At 41.7% G+C, this 26,649-nt stretch overlaps 1 protein-coding gene across 6 annotated transcripts in view; it reads left to right on the top strand.

Moving 5' to 3' along the window:
- Positions 1-26,649, top strand: part of BTBD9 (BTB domain containing 9) — a 483,830-nt gene that overhangs the window by 400,242 nt on the left and 56,939 nt on the right. The window lies entirely within an intron of this gene.

Here is a 26,649-nt window from a genome sequence, read left to right as displayed (position 1 = left end):
GTCAATATTTATTTATCTCATCTCGTTAACTATGCTGTTACTCAAACTAAGGAAAGCCTTGTACCTTATTTCTCCACATGCAAACAGAGGCATTTAATGCATATGGCACTGGGGCTGTTTAGACTTGTCTGCTTGCAGCAGAAGATAGGAGGAAGGAGTCTGTGGGTTCTGAGCAGCCTAGCATCATGGTACATGAAAAGAGATCAGTGCCTCTTTGTGTAGAGCCAGAATCTCTAAGAGGCAAGGTGGAGCAAATGCATTTCTCTTTTTATTTTTCTTTTTAAAATTGATATATAATTCACATACCATAAAATTTACACTTTTACAGTGTACAATTGAGTGGTTTTTAGTATAGTCACAGTATTGTGCAACCATCACTGCTTTCTAATATTCCAGAACATTTTCATCACCCCAAAAAGAAACATCTTCCCCATTAGCAGTCACTCCCCATTTCCCTCCAACTCTCCCAGCCCCAGCATCCAATAATCTACTTTCTGTCTTTTCTTTATGGATTTGCATACTCTGGACATTTCATATAAATGGAATCATATAGTATGTGACCTTTTGTTCCTTGCTTCTTTCACTTAGCATAGTGTTTTCAAGGTTCATCCGTGTTGTAGCATATATCTGAATTTCATTTTTTATGGCTGAATAGTATTCCATTGTGTGCATATACCACATTTGTTTATCCATTCTTCAGTTGATAAACATTTGAGTTGTTTCCACTTCTTGGCTATCATGAATAATGCTGCTATGAACATTCCTGTACAAGTTTTTATGTGAACATATATTTTCAATTCCTTTGGGTATATATCTGAGAGTAGAATTGCTGGGTCATCGGATAACTCTGCGTTTAACTTTTTGAGGAACTGCCAAAATTTTTCACAGCAGCTGCACCATTTTACATTCCCACCATCAATGGCTGAGCCTTCTAATTTCTCCACATTCTCACAAGCACTTGCTATTGCCCATCTTTTTGACCATAGCCATCCTAGTAGGGACGAAGTAGCATATCATTATGGTTTTCATGTGCATTTCCCTCATGGCTAATGATGTTGAGCATCTTTTCATGTGCTTACTTCGGGTGGGGGCAGGGTCTCACTCTGTTGCCCAGACTGGAGTGCAGTGGTGCAATCAAGGCTTACTGTAACCTCAAATTCCTGGGCTCAAGTGATCTTCCCACCTCAGTCTCCCAGGCAGCTGGGACTATAGCTGCATGCCACTGTGCCCAGCTAATTTTTTTTTTTTTTTTTTTTTTTGTAGAGACAGCACCTCACCATGTTGTCTAGGCTGGGCCAAGATTTCTTAACAGTATTAATGATGGCTTGTTTGATGCAATGTCTGACACCATCACCATTATTATTGTAGTAATTATCAGCATATATATATTGGTTAGGTTAACTCTTGCTACTGTAACAAATAAGTTTCAGTATTTCCGTGGCTTAATACAACAGTTTATTTCTCAGTCATGGGACAGTCAGTGTGTGTGTTCCTAGTTAAGTGATTTTCCCAGAAGTGACAGGAACCCAGGCAGCTTCTTTCTTGTTGTTCTGCCATCTAGGTCCTCCTCAGCATCAGCCACATTTAGCTGGCAGGAGAAAGAACAGAGAAGGTACACCTAGTTCTGAAAAGCCTTGCTCTAGGGGTAGCATACATGCCTTCCACTCACATGCCACTGAGATGAACTAGTCACATTGCCATACTAGATGCTACTATGGCTGGGAAATGTAGTCAGTTCCTGGTTGGGTAGCCACTTCCCAGTGGAGCACAGATCTTGTTACCATCTCAGCCTCTTCTTCCAGAAGCAGAGCTGAGATTTAAATCCAGCTTCTTGCCACTATACCACATTGCCTCTTAGGACTCAAAACTGCTAAAGAGGACTGTACCGAGCTAGATGATGAAAAGGGGGAAACAAAGTGGTTAATTTATCCCAAGCTCCTGGAACCCTTTTTATACAATACGAGGGCCTCCACGGCCCATGAACAACTATGCATTTGTCTTTCCAGAGTCTTTGCTTATTGGGTCCACAGCTCCCAGACCAGACCTTGTACTTCCTCAAAGCTTGTCATCTTGTACTTGTCTTACCCACCACAGGTCTCTTTTGTCATTTATTGTTGTAAACTGGATTCCTCTTCTCTTTTATGTCCCTCTGTTAAAGGTTGACATGGTTTGGCTCTGTGTCCCCACCCAAATCTCATCTCGAATTATAATCCCCACATGTTGATGGAGGGACCTGTAATCCCCATGTGTTGAGGGAGGTGACTGGATCATGGGGGCAGTTTCCCCCATGCTGTCCTTGGGATAGTGAGTGAGTTCTCATGGGATCTGATGGTGTTAGAAGTGTTTGGAAGTTCTTCACTCTTCTCTCTCCTGCTGCCTTCTGAAAAAGGTGCTTGCCTAACCTTCGCCTTCTGCCATGATTGTAAGTTTCCTGAGGCTTCTCTAGCCATATGGAAGTGTGAGTCAATTAAAGCTCTTTGTTTATAAGTTACTCAGTCTTGGATATTTCTTTATAGTGGTATGAAAACGGACTAACACAAAGGTGCTATACAATGTGGGTGTTTTGTTGTTGTTGTTGTTGTTGTTGTTGTTTGAGACAGAGTCTCACTCTGTCGCTCAGGCTGGAGTGCAGTGGCATGAGCTCGGCTCACTGGAACCTCCGCCTACCAGGTTCAGGTGATTCTTCTGCCTCAGACTCCTGAGTAGCTGGGATTACAGGTGTGTGCCACTGCGCCAGGCTAATTTTTGTATTTTCTATTTTTAGTAGAGACAGGGTTTCACCACGTTGGCCAGGCCAGTCTTGAACTCCTGACCTCAGGTGATTCGCCCACCTTGGCCTCCCATAGTGCTGGGATTACAGGCATGAGCCACAGTGCCCGGCCCAGTGTGGGTTTTTAACAAGAGCTGATTGACTAACTGTTGACCAGGTACGTGTCATATTCATTTTGTATTTAGTTAAATGGGGACTTTTTTGATTTCAAAGTCTTGTTCACTCATTAGATCCTCTTCTAGTAGCTTTGCATTAAATTACCAACATCTTTTTCTCTCTTTAAGTTTTTTTTCATTGGTGGATTTAAATAATTTATATGTTTTTAACTTTGTATAGCACTTAGATGCGATAGCATTGTTTTACAAATTAATAAATAAATAATACATTAGAAGAACAAAAGTAGTAATAAGAAGGCAAATATGCCTGTTAACCTTGTAAGAATCAATGGAACCAGAGGTTATGATTTTATGTTTATAGGCGTAACTTGAATGTACTGTACCTCCCTTTTTAAAGTTAGGTCTTAAGAAATATAGAAGATATGTAAATGATAAAAGGCAAAAGGTTTTTCTTTTTAACTAATATGCTACAGCGCAGACCTCAAGAGAGGACTCTATTAGTTTCAAGAATTGTAGTCTGCTCTTTATTGAAACAGAGTGCGTGCGGTTATAAAAGAAATTATATGGAGTTTTGAAAGATCATAGCTCCGCCTCTTGATAGCATTCTACCTCGTCAAGAAATCAAAACATAGATTTTTGCTGTCCTCTGAAAAATCCCTGGGAAATAAGATTCTCCAGTGTCTCTGTTAGTCTCTCTGCTCCAGGAGTGGGATATTTTCCTTCATAGTTCTCCTAAGTCTGCTATAGTTGGAGCTTCTCTTGGTTTGTTTTCAGGATAAGCAGTCATTTTCTATTATAGATAACTCCATTTTTATAGTGACTAATTTTTTAAAATGACATTTTACCCCTGTTTCTTCATACAATGTAATCCTGTACCCTTTGACCTGTACCCTTTATTTTAAAAGCTCTCACTTTTTTTTTTTTTTTTTTTGAGAGAGAGTCTCACTCTGTCACCCAAGCTGGAGTGCAGTGGCGTAATCTTGGCTCACTGCAGCCTCTGCCTACTGGGTTCAAGTGATTCTCTGGCCTCAGCCTCCCAAGTAGTTGAGATTACAGGCATATGCTACCACGGCTGGCTAATTTTGTGTATTTTTAGTAGAGATAGGGTTTCACCATGTTGGCCAGGCTAGTCTTGAACTCTTGACCACAGGTGATCCATTCACCTCGGCTTCCCAAAGTGCAGGCATGAGCCACCGCGCCTGGCTGAAATATTTTTATAGTCGAGAAGTTTTAAAAACTAAAAAAATGGTCGAAAGCAGCCTGGCCGCAATGGCTCACACCTGTAATCCCAGCACTTTGGGAGGCTAAGATGGGTGGATCACCTGAGGTCAGGAGTTTGAGACCAACCTGGCTAACATGATGAAGCCCCGTCTCTACTAAAAATACAAAAATTAGCTGGGCCTGGTGGCACGTGCCTGTAAACCCAGCTACTCAGGAGGCTGAGGCAGGAGAATTGCTTGAACCCGGGAGGCGGAGGTTGCAGTGAGCCAAGATTGTGCCACTGCACTCCATCCTGGGCGACAGAGCGCAAGCCCATCTTTAAAAAAAAAAAAAAAAAAAAATCACACCTCTTTTATTAACTTAACAACTTTACTAACTCCTTGATATAAAACAAATGAGAAATTTAGCTCATTTAACCACTCCTCATTTTTGTTAGTTATGTTTTTTAGTTCTGTTAGTATTTATCTTTTAAAATTAAACAATATACTTAAACCTCTATTATTATTATTATTATTATTTTTTTCTGAGACATAGTCTCTCTCTGTCGCCCAGGCTAGAGTGCAATGGCGCGGTCTTGGCTCACTGCAACCTGTGCCTCCTCGGTTCAAGTGATTCTCCTGCCTCAGCCTCCTGAGTAGCTGAGATTACAGGCACACGCCACTACACCCAGCTAATTTTTGTAGTTTGAGTAGAGGGGTTTCACCAACAGGGTTTCCCCACGTTGGTCAGGCTAGTCTCGAACTCCTGACCTTGTGATCCCCCCACCTCGGCTTCCCAAAGTGCTGGGATTACAGGCGTGAGCCACCTCGCTCGGCCTAAACCTCTGTTTTTTAATCCATCAGTTATAGACAATATTTCTCGACTCTTTACTACGTTGATGAAGAAATTACCACCCACTACATTTCCCTCATTTTTCCCATTCTACTTCTCATCTTCTGTTAGCTGCTTTACTATATTGACATTGTGATAGTTATTTTTTGTTCTATAACTTATAGTTAAACCATCTGTATGTTAACTATAAATTGATCCTGAAAAGGGAAAAACACTAAGAACTCATTAAAATATAATGATTATATAAACATGGTTCATGACAGATCTAGTAATTGGTTGGATCTAGAGTTAGGGAAATATGTCAGTAAACTTGTTCCCCTCTTGGAAGAATTGTACTGTTCTGATGAAACAGATTAGATTTTCTTACAAGTGCTCAAAATTATTCCACGTGTTAAGTAGCTTCCTATTAGACAGCTTTTTGTTTTCTTGAAGTTCCTGATTAGTTTTTTCCGTTGCAGAAGCTTCTAAAGCATACTGTTTGTTCATTGGTTGATTTTGAACAGATTGTTTATGTCTGCAATCCTAAAATTTCTTCTTCTTTCCTATCATTAGTAACACTGTTTCCTCAATTTCATTTTCTTTTTGTGGAATGTGGGTAAATAGTTAAAAAAAAAAAACACTTTCCCTTTTCTTAAGATATTGACCTTGGGCCCCTGTTACTTTTCTAGACCTGTTCCCCTGAAAACCTGATGGTAGTGGAATGTCTGCTGCGTTATAAGCAACATTGCTTATGATTTTAAAAAATTACCCCTGAATGGTAAATTGCATCTGGCCTGGGAGAACTGTAAATATCTGGTCAGAAACTATAGATCCTTGTGCTTCCCTGAGTGCAGAGACTTTTGTAATTGGGCTTATTCCTTGTGATTCTGGGATCTGTGCTTATGGAGCTGTCACAAGAAGTATTAGTTTCTATTTGGAATGTGAGACTTCTAAGCCAGAGCACCTCCACATTTACCCGTTGTTGAGTCTTATATACTCTTTTTTTTTCCTTCAGTCTTATATACTTTTTTTTTTTTTTTTTTTGATTCTTAATGCTCTTATTTGAGCTGTCACCTGCAGGCCAAAAAGAATAGCTCCCAGACAGTTGTGTTGACTGCTACAAAGACTCCCGAAGGGAAGAAATACCTGGTGCTGTCCTGGGGGCTTGCTATGTTTCCCATTCTGTCTCCTAGGTGAATCTGAAGCCAATTATGGCTTGTTTGGGTCTGTTGAGCCTAAACATTTAGTTAAAAAGATTGCTATAATCCCGGCACTTTGGGAGGCTGAGGCAGGAGGATTGTTTGAGGCCAGGAGTTCAAGACCAGCCCCAGCAACATAGTGAGACCCAGTCTCTACCAAATAAACAAAATGTGAAAAAAAAATTAGCCAGATATCATGGCACACACCTGCAGTTCCAGCTACTTAGGAGGCTGAGCGGGGAGGATTGCTGAAGCCAGGAGTTCGAGGTTACAGTGAGCTAAGATCACACTACTGCACTCCAGCCTGGGTGACAGAACAAGAGCCTGTCTCAAAGAAAGAAAGAAAGAAAGAAAGATCACTCATGGCCATTGCAGAGAACAAATCTATAAGTAATTTTTTTCAGAAAAGGGATATAGAAAACAAATTTTCAGAACCCCAGCATATCTGAATCATAGTTTGACTGGGTATAGAATTCAGTTTTTTCAGAAGTCTGACAGCTTGGATTTATTGCCCTCTAGTATCTAATGTTGCAGATGAGAAATCTGATGTCAGTCTGATTCATCTTCTTTGCAGTAATTTATTTTTCTTTATAGAAGCCTTTAGGATCTTCTCTTCACCTCGGTAGTCTCAAATTTCACAGTGACATGGCTGGATGTGGGTCATTTGTCATTCATCCTGCTCAGTTTGCTTCGGTATGGAAATCTGCCCAGTTCTCCTCGATTTATAAATGAGTAATATTTCATGTGCATATCATTTTCTCAAAATTCACCAAAATTTTTCATTTACTAATGTCCTCTCCAATTTGCAACCTTTTTGAATGTATTCTCTTTGCATTTCTTTGATGGCATGTCAGTGGTTTCCCGGAAGGGAGAGTGAACTGTGCCTCCAATGTCAGCCATCTTGGACCTGAATTCCCAAAAGCACCACTGCCTGTGCTGACTTGTAGTCAGCTGTTGATAGTCCCCAGTGACCCCAAGTCATTTTCCTTACCTTTCGTGTGCTTGGCTGTGCCTCTGCCATGTTATATAGCTGTCTTGTTTCCTGTCAGAGTATACTCCCTCACATATTGTCCTCATTTGCATTCATTTTTTAAACAATTTCTTTGCTTTGTCATGGTCCCATTGAATAGTAATTCTGTCTGCCAAAGTATTAGTGACTTCAGCCATCATCTATCCAGAACTGTGCCCCTCGCAAACATTTTGGCAAATACAAACGATTAGATAAAAAGAATTAGGTAATGAAAATTTTCTTTTTCCACTTGAGAATTCTGTAGTCCTAATATGGAACTACCTAGTCTTTCTAGCTTTTAGCTTCTAATTTTATCACAAGCTTTCTATTTCCTGCCAGATTTACCATCTAAATTCCCTTCTGAGTAAATTTTTCCCCCAATCTAGGTGTTTATTAAAAATGATGCTGCAAAGAGTTTTTTTAATAACTTAAGGAAATACCTAAGATTTTTAAAAAGCAGTGTACAAAATTATAGAAGTGTTATCATAAGTAGAAAGAATTACGGAAGAAGAAAACCAAAAGGCAATATGCGAAAATATTCATAATGGTTGACTTTGTATAAGGGATTATGGAAATTATTTCTAATTTTCAACATTTTTCTGACCAATTTACATGTATTTCTTTTAAAATCTAAAAACACTTTACTTGAAAAAAAAAATTTTTTTTTTGCTAGAGCCATAAGTGTTTTATGGATGCTTGTCCTTGCCATTATTTGAGTAGCATATGCTGGCAGAGTGACATGGTTTATTCACTGCCAGCAGTAAATCAACAAAATTAAGTGCTATACATAGCAATATCCCAGCAGCTCTTCAGAACCTTGCCATTTAGCCCAAGCACAAGCTGTGTTTCCCTGGAAAGGACACTCCAGCTACATTTTCCTTATGCTTCTCTCCATGGGCTCCTTAAAGCCCGCTTCTCTGAGAGTACTTTCTTCTGCCTTTCCCTGGGACACCCAAAGTTCATTCCCATCTGAGTTTGCACTCTCCAAGGGCCCTGGCCTACTTGGCAGGTTGGAGCACCTCCTTGGAGCAGCAACCTAATGTTGGGAAGCTTCTCCCCTGTGCCTTCCCTGAGAAGCACCTTGACTGTCTCCCTGTCACCTGGAAAGACCTGTGTGGAGTCCACCCATCTGCTGCCTGGTCTTCAGCATGATTGTATTCATATCCGAGAAGCATTGTCTGTCCCCTTGCTGAATGCACTGCCACTTAGTCCTGGGATCTGTTTCTGTATCTGCTATTTATTCCCTAGGAATGGTAGAAAGAGGAAAATATTTCTTCTTCTAAGTGCTGCAGTGGCTGAGGACAACAGGATAAATTAAAGGTGGAGAGTTATAGCCTCAGTAAAGTCTTCCAAAGTATAGCAAGATTGAAAAATGGTACATTTAAACCTAGAGACAATTTACTTTGCCTGTGATTTTTTTTTTTTTTTTACATCTTCTTTGCCATTGTTAGTGACAATGTTGAGAAAGGTTTGATACTTGTATTTCGCCTGCTTTGTTTCTTAATCTCACACTTAACAAAAACTTTGGGTTGGTTCCAGGAGGTCACTGCTAACCATGTGATTTGGAGTTTTGTGTAAAGAACTTGATGTCACAAATAAGATGCAACAGAAAGAAAGCAGGATATAAAGGAGGAAATGTCTTCCTCATTGATACTAATGATGATGAGACATAGTTCATAGTTGGGTGACATGTTAGTTTCCAAGAAGATTGAAGCACTTGACTGTCGCATAAATCCCATATTGGTAATAACAGACAGGGCTGTTGTCCTCAGATTTTTCTGCCCTACCAGGTTGGAGGAGTATGTTTGCTTGTTCCTTCTAGAAGCGTGAGCCAATTAATGAGCTCTGGTTGTGTAATTGTCACTTTTGAAATGCTCGATGAAGATTTTATTTTTCTCTTTTCATACTTAATTCCGTTTTTCTACACAGCATTTGACAGTAATGAAAAAAGCCAGTCATGTTCTTTTCTGTTTTTTTTTTTTTAAAGGGCAAACATTGGTGTTAATTTTGTCAAGAGTTTTAGAACTTGAACAATGAAGAAACATGTACCTGTAAAAGGAATGGTTTCAAAAAATGAAAAATGAAGAAAATAGCAGATTTTAGACAATACACACACACACACACACACACGTACGTGCACGCGCGCCAAGTCTGACCCTAGGCAGATCCTTGTGTTAATGATGAGATATCAGCAGGCTTGCCCTATAGAAGTCATCTATACGTTAGGCCACACTTGGAGACACCAGTTACTCACACTTGTTTATGGGGTTATGAAGTACCTAAAGCTGATGCTTATTTTAGAATAGAAAATAGCAATAAGGAGTCAGCCAGTCATACCTGCATATTTAAAGGGGACTTATCTTTTGTATTGCAGGAAGTTTTTATTATAAATTTACCCAAACATTGGGAGGCATGCGGAAAGTAGATTTTGATGCTAAGTATGTGAATTGCCTGAGTTCTAAATTTAGAGCTGCCAGCAGATCCTGTGGACCCCCAGTGGGAGGCTCCTCTCTACCCAGAACATTTGGAAGTTAAAGGAGCTAGAAGGAAATGAAGTCCCTTTTTCCCAGAATTTTGCATGGCCTATAAGACCACAGTAAACATGAAAAATCAGATATGTAAGTACTGTAAGTATATAAACATTATCAGAGTATGGGATGGAGTTAGGGAAATTTTTCTGAAAAGATGCATTTTGAGCCTACCCATCTGCTACTGGCTCATGTTGTGGCTGGGACGACTGGTGATTTCCCAACCCAAGGAGGCTATGAACTTCAGATTTTAAAATCACATAAAGGTACAAGTCAACTATCCACCTTCCAGAAGTATGATGAAGACTATGGATACAAAGAAATCCACCTTTATTTTTATATGATTCCCTACCTTGCTGTCAGTACTACTTCCACAGAATATTAATTTGTCCAGCCTATTAGCTGTATCATAATTCATACTTTAAAATTGGTTTTAAAAGTATAGCTTCTACACCAGTGGTCAAATCTAGATTATCTAGGGGTTCATTATTCAGGTTGTAGAGTATATTAGCCTGTTTTTCTTCCCTTTTCCTTCCTATTGCCTACTTAAAAAAAATCATTACACTGTTCATTAGGCCATTTATTAGACTATTTCCTTCCACGAAAAGAGACTTGCATGTGTGGTTTTTTCCCCTCTGTTTTAAGCCAAGCTCTATAAAGCATATTTTCCCCACAGTTGACATTTTCTTTTCACCATCCCTTGAAATGAAATGTAAGTGAATTTCACCGTGGTGTTGTAAATTATGTACTGAGTATCAGTAATAAACATTTCTTACAAAGTTCTAAAGTATAGTTTCAGAGTGGTGATCATCTGGAATTGCACACATTTACCAGCTGCTTTGGAGGGAGTTTGCGAGTGCTTTCTGCTCATACACTTTTCACTTCTTTATCCAAATTTATACAACAGTATGGAGCCCATGTAATAAACCTAAATGGAGCAAAAGAATGTTTGTATTCCTAGTAATGTGGCTTAGCAATCTTGACCTGATGAGTGGTCATCTTGTTCGGCCTTCTACCTTGAGGCAATGTTGCACATTAAATTTGTCCCAGAGAGTTCGTGGTTTTCCTCAGATGAGGAAGACTGGATAATACTGCTTGCTTCCTCATCTCCGGTTCTCAGAGCCTTAGTGTAAATTTCTGCTGTGAGGTGATTCTTAGGCAAAGGAAGATAGCATATGTTGGTACTGCTCTATTAGAGGAGAGAACTTATTTATATTGTTCTTTTTTCCTTCCTGATTCTCTGGAGAGTTACTGAATTCTCTGTAGGATTTAGCAGTGGACATATAAGCTTAATAGAAATTCTGATGCTGGAGCTTTGAAATGTGTAGTCTTTTCTTTAGGGTATGCTGAGGGTGGGAGAAGGAGGGGCTCCTGGAAGCTTGTTTGTTTGTTTCACATTTCTGAGTCTTCAGAATTCATTTTTCCTAATTAAGATCAAAACCCAAATCTACATTAATCTAGTGTCAGGGTCACAGATTTAAACCAACAGGACTTCAGAGTTGGTGTTCTCGGAGCACCACTGAGCCCCTCCTATCACAGCCTCTGCCTGTTTGAGGGTGAATCCGGTAGGCTAATTGAAAGCCCCAATTGCCCTGTGAAGACAGAGCCACAATAACATTAAGAAGTAATCAAGTTTTTAGTTAGACATGGCACGTACTGTGAATCTACAACTCCAAATGCCTTCATTTTTGAATTTCTAGTCTGATTTTCAAATTTATACCTTCACATTGCTTTAATATGGTGTTCTTACATTAATATTAATTAACTTTATGAATTTCTGAGGAGATGAGAAGGGAACACAGGGCACAATTTTCTAAGCTTTTCATTTTGGGGGATAGAACCACTGATATTTTCAGGCAGTATTTTCTTCTTTTGCCATTTCCTTAATTAAAATTATCATTCAAATACTATTGAATCATTTCCCTGCCAGGAACCCTAAACTGTAGGGCATGGGCTTATGTTAACTCAAAAGTCTGATATTTATCTAGGCATTAATTTAGTGGACATATTTTGAGCCACTGCTTTAGGTCAGGCTCTGTGCTGGGCACTTCCCTCCTCTCATGGGCTCACTAATTAAGCCTTCCCAATTGGCTCAGGACCAGCTGAGACTGAGGGGCCTTGATCCCAATGCAAATAGAGGCATTTGTGGATTCTGACACATGGAGTTAGACCAAATCTTCTCTGAGTGACTCAGTAGGGATAACATTTATGGGAGTAGGCAGCATGCTAAATCTGGAAGTACTTACTACCTAGATGGAATGGGCCTGGCCTTGGTGGATACAAGAAAATCACTCATTCTCTCTTCAGCCTGCTGGAGGGAAGTTCAGGTGTGCCTTGAGCTCAGATCTTCCCAGAGATGGCAGGATAGCAGCCTGCACGCTCAGCCAGTCCACTCCTTTGTTACCTTTTGTATTGCCAACAATAACCTTGGCTATCGGGAGGCTTAGTAAATTGACCGTGTTTTGTTGTACTCCTGTGCCAGTGCCAGGCTGCTCTTTCTGATAAGGTAAGTGTGACGTTCAGTTTGTGATGAGCACTTGCAGTTTCTGTAAATGTAATACTATATAATAAGCAGTAATTTTCCACTGACCCTTGAAAACAGGAAGTTTCTGTTTGGCTTTTAGTGACAGCCAAAATGTAGGTGTTTTCTCCCTCCACCAATATGATGAATTTCCAGAGGCATCTTTTTTCACAAGATAGATTATTAGCAAGTTGTTTCCTAAGCTTGACCAAAATGTGTCATGGTTAATCTTGCCTTAAAAAAGTCAAAGTCAAACATATTGGCTCCAGAGTAGCCATTTATAATAAAATGACTATATACATTCTTAAGCTCCTTTTAGCTGTCTCCTGGCTGTGCTTTTTACTCAAGGGTTTGGTATCTTGAAGCTTAGCCCAATAGCTTGGGTGAGAAAACTGCCATGTCTCAGGTTATTGTTTTAAATTTCCTATAAGAGATTATATCTTTTTTTTTTTTTTTTTTGAGACAGAGTCTTGCTCTGTCGCCAGGCTACAATGCAGTGGCACGATCTTGGCTCACTGCAGCCTCCACGTCCCAAGTTCAAGCAGTTCTCCTGCCTCAGCCTCCCGAGTAGCTGGGACTGCAGACGTGCGCCACCACGCCCAGCTAATTTTTGTGTTTTTAGTAGAGACAGGGTTTCACCATGTTGGCCAGGATGGTCTCGATCTCTTGACCTCGTGATCTGTCCACCTCGGCCTCCCAAAGTGCTGGGATTACAGGGATTACGGGCATGAGCCACCGCTCCTGGCCAAGAGATTATATCTGAAGTGTAAAGTGAACTTGCACTAGATGACTTGGTGTCCTTTCCTGAGAGAGGAAGAGGGCCTTTTATGTTCTGTACTCTTCTCCCGAGTCCCACCCCATTAAGATTGAATGGAGTAACCATCCAAATGGACCCCTTCTTTCAGCCAAGGGCATTAGAAAGTTAGCCTGAAAAACTTGTTCAGGCCATGATGGAAGCGGGGGTCGGACATGTCTCATTATACCCTCTTCCCTTTTAGAATTCAGGGAAAGCAGACCAGCATTAACATCAACACAGATCTCAAGTCTGATAAGAAACATTTACAGTCTATTCTGTCTGAAACCTACTACTTGGAGGCTTCACCTGCATGATAAAACCTTGGTCTTGGCCAGGCGCGGTGGCTCACGCCTGTAATCCTGGCACTTTGGGAGGCCGAGGTGGGCGGATCAACAGGTCAGGAAATCGAGACCATCCTGGATAACACGGTGAAACCCCGTCTCTACTAAAAATACAAAAAAATTAGCTGGGCGTGGTGGTGGGCACCTGTAGTCCCAGCTACTCGGGAGGCTGAGGCAGGACAATGGTGTGAACCCGGGAGGCGGAGCTTGCAGTGAGCCGAGATCGTGCCACTGCACTCCAGCCTGGGCGACAGAGCGAGACTCCGTCTAAAAAAAAAAAAACCTTGGTCTCCGCAACAGCTTACTGTAAAGCATACATTCCTTTCTGTTGATAATAACTCTCAACCAGTTGCCAATCAGAAAATTTTTAATGACCTGGAAGCACCCGTCCTTGAGTTGCCCTACCCTTCCAGGTGGAACCAATGTAAATCTTACATGTATTTGATTGACGTCTCATGTCTCCCTAAAATGTATAAAACTAGGCTGTGCCCCAAATGACCACCTTGAGCACTTGTTCTTAGGACCTCCTGAGGGTTGTATCACAGGCCATTGGTCACTCATATTTGGCTCAGAATCAATTTCTTCAAATTTTTTGTTTAAAAAAGATTGAATGAGGTGCTTGCTGATTTTGTTTTGCTTTTTAAGAGACAAAGTCCTGCTCTGTCACCTAGGCTTCCAAACCTAGCCTCCGGCAATCCTCCTGCTTCCATCTCCCAGGTAGCTGGGACTATAGGCACATGCCACCACCATGCCCAACTAATTTTTCTATTTTTTTTAAATAGAGACAGGGACTCTCTTTATTGCCCAGGCTGGTCTCGAACTCCTGGCCTCAAGCAGTCTTTTTGCCTCAGCCTCCCAAAGTGCTGGGAGTAGAAGCATGAGCTACCATATCTGGCTGATTTTTTTTTTTAAACATTGGAAAATACCATTGAAAAGGAAACAGACAAATGCTTTACATTTTAACCCTCCCCACCTCTCTTTAAAGTCATCTGTTTATTTTTTCTTGACACTTGAAATACCATAAGATTCAGCACTTTTTTGTAAGGAATTAAGATTGTTTTTTCATCAGATTATCTTTTCTTCTTTCTGAGATATAGCTGGCATTATCTATTCATTCATTGGTTTCTGTAGGCATCTTGGTAACCATTTACTCCTATCAGATGGCTTAAGCAAGACCAGAAGCTGTTGATTTTGTGATACCATGTGATTTTATGAATCATGTTGATGGGAGCCCTGGTACTTCCATGATCACTGGGGACTGCGATTTATCTCCACACAGGTGGCCTTCCTGGTACTTTGGTGCATCTGACTTGCTAAAACCAGGATATTAGTGAATGGTGGCAACTAACATGCAGGAGTTGTTTGAACTGACCTTACATTTAAGAAATTATTTTGCCCTTTTGGCACAAAAAGTTGGATTTGTTGATCAGAATGATAGATCCCCTCTCTATGTGGAGCTCTGTGTGGAGTTAGGGAGAAAAGAAAAGATAGACTACTTGCCTGTAGTCTGATTTGAAAACAACATACACCTCAAAAAGACTCTCCAATACGCTGACTCTTCCTAAGTGTCACCTACAAAGCAAACTGAAGTTGAATGATTGTTTGCTTTCCGTGTCTGCTTAAAAATTTGTCCAAATCACAGACAAGTATGCAATTTATGAAGACAAAACTAAAAAGCAAATGAGTTGCACCTTTACAGAGTTCAGCTACTGAGCAGTGAGGTGTAGGAAAAGTGTGTGTTTGGCCTGAGATCAGGCTTCCCCTGGGCCCCTTTTGCAGTGATGCTCAGGGAAAATGCATCCTGTTCATTTGGCACAGCCATCTCTCATCTCACAGTTCTTTGTTTCCCAGATCTGAACCTGGACACACCATTCAATGACTGTGGGTTTGGGGAGCTATTGTTTTCTTCCTCCCACTGTGCCTTCCATTGAAATTTTTATTCTGCATGCAGAACTGAATCCACTCTGCACATGAAATGCACTGACCCAGGTGGAAGCAGATTTTTAATCAAATGTCATTAGAACAATCCATTTGCTGCAGAAATCTCTGGAGTCCTCATATTACTGTGCCCACATTTTCCAGTTGTTTACTGGGATTTGATTTCTAGCCCAGCATGTTTCTTTGGGATTTACTTAGATTGGCTGAATTAAATTAGGATTTATAGTTCTTGTGACCCTTTTACTTAGGAATTTTATATGGAGATATCCCCCATTACAGACCTGCGTGTGTTGGCTAACTGTCGTAATCCAAATGAGTCTTTCCTTCAAAACAGAAGTGGTTTCCCCTTCACTGGGTTTGTGCTTTGCTCTTTAGCCTCTGTTAGGATGTTGGCTATTTGGATTTCAGGTTTGGGGATGGTTTGAAATGATGTCACAGACCAGAAATGTCTAGGTCATATGATTTGTTAATTTTACTACAAATGAAAAGTAAAGTGGGAAATGGGAGCTCTGGAGAACTGAGAATTGTAGTTTCAGAGAGGACCTAAAATCTATAGTAGTGTTGCTAGTTCCTGGTCTCCATTGTATCTGGAAAAGGGGATGAAGAGGAGAAACGCATCTAAAAGAGGGTGTGGAAAAGTAGCGTCAAAGCTGTTGCTGCTTTTATTATTTCTTAAGTGAGGCATTCCTTTCCTACATAAGAACATCTAAATTATGTTTTCTTGAAAAATAAGAGTTCTGGCTGTAAAGAGATCCAGAGTCTCAGTTTCCCGACTCTGATGTCCTGTCCCATACGCAGCCCTGTTTTCCCAGCTGATAAAGCCTACCCTTTCTACCTCGGGCCAGGGGTCTTTCATTGTCACTATGCCCAAGGGGTCTGTGCACACAACTGTACTTCAGTAACATTGGTTTCTTGTGTGTTCTATTTTATACATTTGAAAACATTCTGAGAAGGGATTCATATGCTTCACAGAGTGCCAGAGAGATCCCTGGCACAAAAAAGGGAAGATCCAAGGGTCAGCTGAATACTCACATGTGAAAACCTTTGAGTAAAGCAGACATTTCAATGAAAATAGGAAGTGTCAGTTACAGATATCTCTGTTACTGTGTTATTGTGTCATTCCTTTACCTGATTTCTGTTGGTCTCCTGTGACCTTTTCCATTTGGTGTGCACCCTACATTTGGGGCCATGAGCTGCTAAGATGAGCACGTCAAGCTCATCTTTGTCACTGACCCCTCCCTATCTTAAACCTTGAAATATGGTGATCTCATTTGTTAAACTTCAGCCAGTGGTACTGGGAGCCAAATTGAGTTTGCAGCAAAACCTGAGCCCTCCTCACTAGCTCAGGTTTCAGAATCATTTCTCTCTTTGTAGCTCTGTTTGCATGTCAGCCCTGAAGGTTGGTTCTAAAAGATTGAGTCTGGGAAATGTGACCAGCCCTTGGCTTTCCTTTAGTCCTTGCTCTGACCCTCCAGTCTTGACTACCTTCTCTCAAGACTCCCATTTTACTGATAAGAAAATGCAGTATCTACCTGCAGGAAACGTATGCAGACCTTTCTTCACTCATTCAACCCCTTTTTGTCAAGTACCTACTATGAGTTCAGTACTGTGGCAGGCAAAAATCTGCCTGACCACAAAATTAAAGAGCCCACGGTGATTGGTGATTGTCAGAGTGTAAAGTGCAGGCTCGCTGTGGAACAAGAGCGGCAAACCTCCTGTGGTTTAGCAGTTACTGTGTACCCACTATGTACTAGAACTTAACTGGTGGAGGGCTCAGAGCCTGTCCCCGGGAGAAGTACAGTGTAATTGCTGGAATAAGGGGTGCATGTATGAAAGTGAAAATCTGTGTTGGAATTGTTTCTGTTTAATGTAAAATTATTTCAATCTTAGCCTTTATACTAGGCATTGTGTTATTAGACTCTTTACTAGTATTTGCCACCAGCAAGAAAAGTGTGAAATATGGCAGCATTATCTGTACATGAGTGAAGTAAAAAAGGCAAAATAAAAATCCCTGGGCTGAAAATCAGGAGGCCTGGCTCTTAGCCATGGTTCTGCCGCCGATTAGCCGAGCATCCTTGGGCAAGACGTTTACTCTCTCTGTGCCTCTGTCTCCACGTCTGTAAGATGCCATTCCTAAAACAAGGCTTGGTGCTGGGCTCCAAGGGCTGTTTTTATTAAAATAATACCGTTTATTGTTATTTTATCAGTAAAAGTGTATAATAGTTATGTAAGACATAAAATATAATGGATTTACTTCTAAAGTTTCTTCTAATGTGTGTTGCCTTGACAGATGTACAGACACCCACATGCATGAATGCTGTATATATAAAATACATGTGTGAGCATTCAACTCTTCCATGTGGGGTCGAGCCAACCCTTGTAACTGCTTCTCCCCACCTCCTTAGCCCTTTGAAACTGTCATTAACTGTCACATACCTGGGCCCAAGCAGCTGCAGGGTGATAGCTCCACCTTTAGAGCAAAGCCTGCACCCTCAGATATTCTTTGCAGAAAGTGAGAAAATAAAATAACAAACTGAAATACATTAAACACCTTGAGCTTCCTGGAGATGAAGGCTGTGACAGACATAGTTATGTATTTGAAAGAAATAGAGTCATATAGAACAACAAATAGAGGTGCTGAAGCACAAGGTCAGATGAGTTTATATTTAAAGAAAGGTCAGGAAGTTAGTCTTTTCCTTCTAAAATCACAAGGTACATACCTCGTGACTGGAATCCTTTTCCTAATGAAATATTAACATCCATTAGATGTTGGGTTTGCATTAAAAATGTCTCCACATTTGTATTTTTAGCATGGACACAGTGGTATCAGTTAAAATAATTAGCCCTTGCCTGTAATCTAAAAGCCTTATCTCTTTACTCTTACTTTTTTAGAAGGCAGATGTTTTAAAACTGATTTGAAAATCAAATTTGCCCTTCAGTGATTTCATTTGGAAGAAACAGAGAAGTAAACATTATAAAGAAGGCTTTTCAGTACATTATGCATGCAAATTGTGGCAGCCGAATTCAGGTTCACAAGTGGAGGTGGCTGCCTGTCCTGGTTGAGAAAGGTTGAGTTGTTTAAATTAATACAAAGGTCATCAACCCTCAGATTGTGTTCTTCTGTCATTTGGTAGCAGGGCTATTGCTTCCTGTTAAACTCTACCTGCCAAAAGGTAAGCACTGAAAGGCGCTGGCAGGCCAAATAAGGCCACAGTCATAGTGCAGTGGCTGTGTTGAAACTTCCAGGGTAGGCTGCTGCAGAGAACCTTGCTTTCTGCCCAGCCTTGTGTGCTGGATGCAGTAGAATGGGCATAAGGGGTGTGTGCTCTTTCCAGAATACCGCACTGTTAGAGAATTTGGAGGCTATGGTCACAGAAGTTAAATATGTGCCGCAAAGAACTGCTCTGATATATTATGGGTTTATCTGATATCTCTTCAAGGGTCAGGGACCATGTCTTATTCATCTTTGAATCACCACAACTTGGCACAGAGTCTGACATGTAGTAGGAGCTTAAAAATGGTTTCGTTATTTTTTTTAAAAAATAGTGAATGAATTTAGGAATGAAGGAGTAAGTAGTTATATTTTGGGAACAACTTGTCTTTTTTAAAAATTTGAATTACAACACAGATTTTGTCCATCTTATAGTGAATTAGATAAAGGTTATCACTAGGGAAGGGCAGAAAATGAGATTTAAACTAATCCAAATCAAATTCTTGCTCACTATCCTGAAGATCAAACACTTGAGCCCTCCCACAGATCTGGAAAGAAAAGGCCTCCCACCAAGGAAGCATGACCATCCTGCCTAAAATTTGAATTAAAAATCCAGTTGGCCCAGCTCCTCAGTGGGTGGATTCTGGAAAGGGATGGTTACCCAGGGTGAACACAGCATCCTCTGGGAAGGGCTTGTTGGAATCAGCCAGGTTTAGCCTGGGCTATAGGAGGAAGCCTGGCCTCTTATGTGTTACTAATCCGTGATCCAGAGAGACTCATTTAAAAAGGCCTCAGCCAGGCACAGTGATGCACGCCTGTAATCTTAGCTACTTGGGAGGCTGAGGTGGGAAGATCGCTTGAGCCCAGGAGTCTGAAACCAGCCTGGGTAACATAGCGAGACCTTATCTTCAAAAAAAAAAAAAAAAAAAAAAAAAAGTTGCAAAAGGTTTATGTGAAAAAAAAATAATAAAATAAAATAAATAAAAGTGAACTGTAGCTAGAAAGTCCAATAACAAATCTTTTGGGAAGATCTTTGTGCTATACTACATCTCTCTTGTATCTTTTAATCTCTTTTCTGCTGAGGCAGGCAGATCACAAGGTCAGGAGATCGAGACCATCCTGGCTAACACAGTGAAACCCCATCTCTACTAAAAATACAAAAAATTAGCCGGGCGTGGTGGCAGTCGCCTATAGTCCCAGCTACTCAGGAAGCTGAGGCAGGAGAATGGCGTGAACCCGGGAGGCAGAGCTTGCAGTGAGCTGAGATTGCGCCACTGCACTCCAGCCTGGGCAACAGAGCAAGACTCCGTCTAAAAAAAAAAAAAAAGAAAACAGAGACTATGGGACATTTCCAGACCAGGGCTGAAACTACCCTTACAAGAAGGACTGTCCATGCCAGGGAGCAGGGCAGCTCTGTGCAGTCAGAAGGCCCTCACTTTGTCCTGTTTTGTGACCATGAATACTCCAGATTATAGAACCCCTACAGCTTTTGGCTGGCAAAAGGGCCACATGCTTTTCATGGGGCTAAACTGAAACTATAGCAGAGAAACATAACTCTTCTCTGCTTTTTCCTTACAATTCCTTTGAGAAGGAGGAAGAGAGGTGTGGTAAACAGATTCCCTTTTCCCTTCTCTCCTATTTCCTGTACCTGCCCACCCCTTCCTTATTTCTCATGGTTCTCTCTTCACAAATATGTGGCTGAATCAGGGATTACATCTGAAATGCATTTTAATTTATGTGTTCAAATGGAAAGATTTCATTTTATGGGTGAGAGAAGGGCAAAACACAGACCAGAATGCCCTGCTGTCATAGTAGGAAATTTGGTCCTGTCTTTCTCCCATGCGGCTAGACCACAGCACTGCTGGGTGCCAGTGCAGGTTCAGGTGAGTGGGCCTGATGGCTTGGGGTTGATGAGCTGCCAGGCTCTTGATGGGCCATTCTAGCCTCTTTTATGGCCCACTTTATGTGTTGACTACTAGGTCAACAGTATGAGTTCCTACTGTAAATAGAGTCTTCTACTGGCATTGTGATGGAATTCTAAGTAAATAAAATTCAGATTTTTGAAATCAGAATTATCCTTGCCCTTAATGTTATATTGGGCAAAATTATATATAAATGCAGGAGTTAGAGACATTGGCATGAACTTTATCTGATTAAGCAGCAACTCTCTTAAGTGGTACTTTTCATATGAAAACAGTCTAATCCTGTAGCCACACAGCTGCAGGTGAGATGTTAATTCTGCACCAGCAATGTGGAGGTCTCTCATAGTGCATGGTTTTTAAGTAGCATGTCTGTGTTATCCCACATAATGCATTTCTACTATCAATTATTGTCTGACCTAACTCAATGCTGGTAATTCAATTTGATTCTTTGATGGCATCATAAAATATTGATAACAAAGTAGATAATAATGGTGGTATAAAAATGAAACCAAGAGCCATTTTTAGTAGTGCAAGTTAGGTCATAGCAAATGTATTTGATTTCTCCCAATTCTATAATTCTCACCATTATGAGAATTTCTCCCAATTCTATAATTCTCACCATTCAACAAATAATAATTGAGCACTTATGAAGTCTTAGGCATTGAACAAGGCAGACAGGATCCCTACTTTCATCAGTTTACATCCTAGTAGGGGGAAATAACAGATAAATAAGGAAGTTTCAACTACTGATAAATGCCATGAAGAAAATGAAATGGAGATGTAATTAGAGAGTGACTAGGCTGTGGTAGGCAAGAAGCAGCTACTTTAGGCCAGAAAGGCCTTTCTGAGAAAGTGACATTTGAACTGAAATAAGTGATAGATAGAAGCCAGCCTTCCAAAGCCTTGGGAAAAGAGGATCTAAGGAATAGTTAAGGCCCTGAAGAGGGAATTAACATGGTATGTGTGCAGAACAGAAGGATGGCTTGTGCTGCCCAAGCCGGTGAAAGAAGCAGAGGTTGGGATGAGATGGGATGAGGCCAGTAGATCTCCGATCATATATGACCTTTAGGTTTGGTAAGTAGTGTGAATTTTATTCTAGGAACAAGGTGGGGGAGTTATTGGAGGGTTTTAGGCAAGGGAGTAGTAAGAACTTATGTCTTTTTTTTTTTTTTTTTTTGAGATGGAGTTTTGCTCTTGTTGCCCAGGTTAGAGTGCAATGTCACGATCTCGGCTCACCACAACCTCCATCTCCCAGGTTCAAGCAATTCTCCTGCCTCAGCATCCTGAGTAGCTGGGACTATAGGAACCTGCCACCATGCCCAGCTAATTTTGTATTTTTAGTAGAGACAGGGTTTCTCCATGTTGGTTCAGGCTGGTCTTGAACTCCTGACCTCAGGTGATCTGTCTGCCTTGGCCTCCCAAAGTGCTGGGATTACAGGCATGAGCCACCGCGCCCAGCTCCTTATGTCTGCTTTTTAAAGTTCATTCTGGTTGCTGTGTGGAGAACAAATCAGAAGGGGGGTATATATGGAACTGTGAGATTAGTAAGGAAGCTGTTGCTCTAACACAGATGAGAGATGACTTGAACTAGGGCACTTACAGTGGAGATGATGAGAAGCAGCTGGCTATGGAAAATGTATTGCTGGTAGAATGGACTGGCGGTCAGGGTGGGGATGAGGGAGAGGAGAGAAAGGTCTTGTTAGTGTTTCTGACTCTGTCCTTGGTCCTGAACATTTCACCCTTTTTATCAATGCCCTGAAAGGCATGCTTCTCGGGTTTCTGGATGAGACAAAGCTAGGAGGGATGACTAATGTGATAAATGACAGACATGAAATTCAAAATGATCTCTCCAGGCCCTAATGTGAGACCAAACCAACAGGATGGAATTTAATGGGGATAAATGTGATGCTCTCCATTTAGGTTCAGAAAATCAATTCTACAAGTACAGGATGGGAGCAGTCAAGCTTGAGAGAAGTTTATGGGAAAAAGAACTGTGGTTTTGATTGGCCACAAATTCAATAAGAGCTAATAGTTAGGTGGGGCTGCTACAAACCTTGAGCAGTCTTAGTCTACACTGTCTGCCAGGTGTTCATATATCCATATGACCTTCCTATTGTGCTCTGTGTTGGTCAAGACACGCCTGGGCACCTGTGCAAAAGTAGATGATGGGAGTTCAGGAAACTGTTTCATGGGGGGACCAATTAAAGGAACTAGGGATAAAACAAGATCCAGGTAAACCATCAAAGGGGCTGTAGGGTCATGATAATTATCTTTAAATATAATTTAAAGAGCTGTCTTGTGAGAACCTACATTCTGTTAACCCAGAGGTTTGCACTTAACAAAATCTTACTTCATACCTTCAACACACATGTAATGAGCATCTGTCTACTCTTTGCCAGTTACTATTTTTTGTGTGTATCAGATGAAGTACCTAATTAATATGTTTTCAGGATTTTTAGAGACTTTTTTTTTTTTTGACAGAGTCTTGCTCTGTCACCAGGCTGGAGTGCAGTGGTGTGATCTCCACTCACTGCAACCTCCACCTCCCAAGTTCAAGTGATTCTCCTGCCTCAGCCTCCCATGTAGCTGGGATTACAGGCACCCATCATCATGCCCAGATAATTTTTTGTATTTTTAGTAGAGACGGGGTTTCACTATGTTGGCCAGGCTGGTCTTGAACTCCTGACCTCGTGATCCGCCCACCTCAGCCTCCCAAAGTGCTGGGATTACAGGCGTAAGCCACCATGCCCAGCCTAGAGACTGTTTTTGTTTTGTTTTTGTTTTTGTTTTTGTTTTTTGAGACGGAGCCTCGCTCTGCCGCTGGGCTGGAGTACAGTGGCACGATCTCGGCTCACTACAACCTCCACCTCCTGGGTTCAAGCGATTCTCCTGCCTCAGCCTCCTGAGTAGCTGGGACTACAGGCGCATGCCACCACGCCTGGCTAATTTTTGTATTTCTAGTAGAGACGGGGTTTCACCATGTTAGCCAGGGTGGTCTCGATCTCCTGACCTCACGATCTACCCACCTCAGCCTCCCAAAGTGCTGGGATTACAGGCATGAGCCACCGTGCCCAGCCTAGAGACTGTTTTTTTTTAAGAGCTGTTTTAGGTTCACAGAAAAGTTGGGAGGAAGTTACAGAGATTTTCCGTATCCCTTCTGCCCCTCTACATGCACAGCCTCCCCAAGTATCAACATCCTCCACCAGAGTGGTACATTTGTTACATTTGATGAACCTACACTGACACATCATAGTACCCAAAGTCCATAATACCGAAAGTCCATAGGTTTACTCTCTCTCTTTTTTTTTTTTTGGGGGGGGGGGACAGGGTCTTGCCCTGTCACCAGGCTGAGTGCAGTGGTGTTATCATAGCCCACTGTAGCCTCAAACAGTCCTCCTACCTCTGCCTCCCGAGTAACTGGGACTGTAGGCATGGCCACCATGCCCAGCTAAGTTTTGTACGTTTTGTAAAGACAAGGTTTCCTCATTTTGCCCAGGCTGGTCTCAAACTTCTGGACTCAAGCAGTCCGCCCACCTCTGCCTCCCAAAGTGCTGGGATTACAGGTTTGAGCCACTGTGCCTGGCCAGGGTTGACTCCTGGTGTTATACATTTTATGGGTTTGGACAAATGTATAATGACATCTATTGTTATAGTATCATACAGAGTGTGTGCTCCACTTACTCATCCCTACTCCCCAACTCTCCAGTACCAACCTCTGGCAACCACTGATCTTTTTACTACCTCCATAGTTTCTCATTTTCCAGAATGTCATGTAAGTTAGGATTCACTTTTGAATTTCTTCAGAAGAAAAGACCACACAGCATTCCAGAAGTGCCCATTGCCGCAGAACTCACTGTTCTCTAGTCTGGCTGCTAATCAGAGCACAAGATCCCTGAGTTCTTGGCAAGGAGAGAATGCCAGTCCCAGGCCACCTTCTCCATTATACTCTCAGAGCTCTGTCAGCAGCAGAGCTGCATACATAAAGGAAAGTGATCCCTTGTTTCTTCCTAGATATGCAGCCGTGACCTTCTGCAGGAGTCTTTATGGCCTCTCTGAAGCACTCTTGAACCTATTCCTCAGCCTGCCACTGTGGCCAGCCAGCCCTGCCGTCCCAGCCACCTTCTGATCACCTTCCTTCCCAGCCTCATCAGGCGGAAGGGACAGGGACAGTAACTGACATGTTTGTCTGGGGCTCTGTAGCACTTTGCCGGACCTCATTGTGTGCCTCTTTATTCTCCTATTTTTGAGAGGTTCATTGTTTAGGCCTTCAAGCATCTTTGGATTAGAGATCCAAGGAATTCAAAACCAGCGTATAGAAGAATGTAACCGCCTACTAAATATGTGCCCCTAAAACAAAACGAGGTGGCAGCACTAATGCCGACAGCCAGGACTTCAAAGTACAAACCCCAAAAGTGGTCTCATTTGGAAGCAAATCAGAATCCCAGAATCCTCAGAAAACTCCAGAGAAAATTTATGACCTGCCTCTAAACAGTGTTCTGCATCTCCTTTCAGTATAGCATTTGGTTTCCCTCTCTAGTGACTTCGCACTAAGGGGACTTGAGGCACACAGTGGGTGAGCAAGCCTCTCCAGGACATACTTGTTAAGTGTAACCCTCACATTGCCCCAGCCTCTGCTAGTCGCCACTGTAAAATGCTGGGTCAAATTGTGGTTATAAAGTCGATTGCTTCCAGAGTAAACCTGCTGTCTTTGGATCTTTGTTTTATTCAAGGCTGCTCTGTCAGCTGTAGGCTTGCCTTTGATAGGCCGCAGCAGTGGTTTTCATGTCTAACTAGGGTTTTAATGTTTGTGAGAGACTATAGTTAATTGGATCCCCATGGTACCACAAATGACTTTAGAAGCCTCTTATGTCGGTGGAGGTAACTCTGTGAGAGTGTGTGTGTGTGTGTGTGTGTGTGTGTGTGTGTGTGTGTGTACACACGGGTCCTCACCCCTGAGCAAGCACCTTGAGATTTAAGTGTTCTTATGCCCAAATCTCAGGTTTGAGGGTTTTTAATACTTTTTTTTCCAGAGTCAAAAATCTTGCCATCACCCCTAGATTCTTAACCTTTCTCCTTGCCTACTCTTCAGTTGTGTGTGTTGTTTTGGGGGCAGTTGGGGCAGAACAGCCAGATTCATCTCAGCCTGTGTCTCATCTGCAGTCACAGAGCTAGAGATTCTCTGTGAACCTCTGCCATCTTGGTGGCTGCTGCATGCCATCCAAGCCCCATTTCCTGACTCCTTTTGCAGAGTTGGAGCAGCAGCAAGGAACCCCTGCCCCCACTCTGTCATCACTGTAGTGCTCTGTTCAGTTACTGTAAGAGCTGCTGAGTCCTGCCTGGTTCCCTGTTCTGTCTTGAGAAGGGTAGCCACAGACAGTTGCTTATACATACGTTGCCATGCTTTGAATTGTGCAGGCGCGGGGATCAGTATCTTATCAGTTCTCCACAAAAGAGGTGGTTTCACACTCCCACCCCCCTTTGAAACCTAAGGTGACCTATCCTAGTAACCTGAACAAGCCTAACTAACATTCCTATGGATGGAGCAGAGAAACAGAGAGGGCAGGTGAGAGCAAGTGTTATTATAAGAAAATAAGCAAGGCACAGGAAGAGCTAAGTACTTTGGAGCAAAAAAGACTAGTGTGCCTTAGGATTTGGGAACCCTGGAAAGTAGAGAAGCTAATCCACCTTTGGCCTTTGGCCTCATAGTTAAGCCTTGCCAATGAAACGTGCTCAGTCATCAAGTACCAGTATTGTTAGTCTTCTCTATGTGTGTGTCATATCTGCCTTAAATAAATTGATGCAATGAAAGTAATCTGTAAGTGGTAAAACTCTATACAAACGTCAGATGTCATTAGGTCTCTCTGACTAGATTGTAAGCACCTTGAAGTCCTGGGTTGCCCCTGATGCTTCTTTTTCCTCTCGTAGGTAGTCCCTCGTACCCCTGCCCTTGCCTGGCTGGTTAAGTGACCCTTTCCAGCCAAGCTAGAGTTGGCCTCCCCTGTTATTCCGTCATAGCACTGTATTCTTTTCCTTCATAACACCTGTCACAATTTATAATTTTAAGTTATTTATAACTTACGTTTTTCCATTAGGCTTTAAGTTCCTTAAAAGTGGAGACCATGTCTGCTTTGTTCATATCTACATTCTTAGCACCTATAAAATGCCTGGCACATATTAACAGTTTTTTATTAATAGTTACTAAAGGAATGGTTCCCCAGGAGGACATTAGTAAGTTTAGGGCCAGAGAATGCCCCTTCTCTCCTATAT

This window comes from Pan paniscus, chromosome 5, assembly GCF_029289425.2.
Source record: "Pan paniscus chromosome 5, NHGRI_mPanPan1-v2.0_pri, whole genome shotgun sequence".
Taxonomy (NCBI): Eukaryota; Metazoa; Chordata; class Mammalia; order Primates; family Hominidae; genus Pan; species Pan paniscus.
This window is presented reverse-complemented; position numbering and strand designations above follow the sequence as displayed.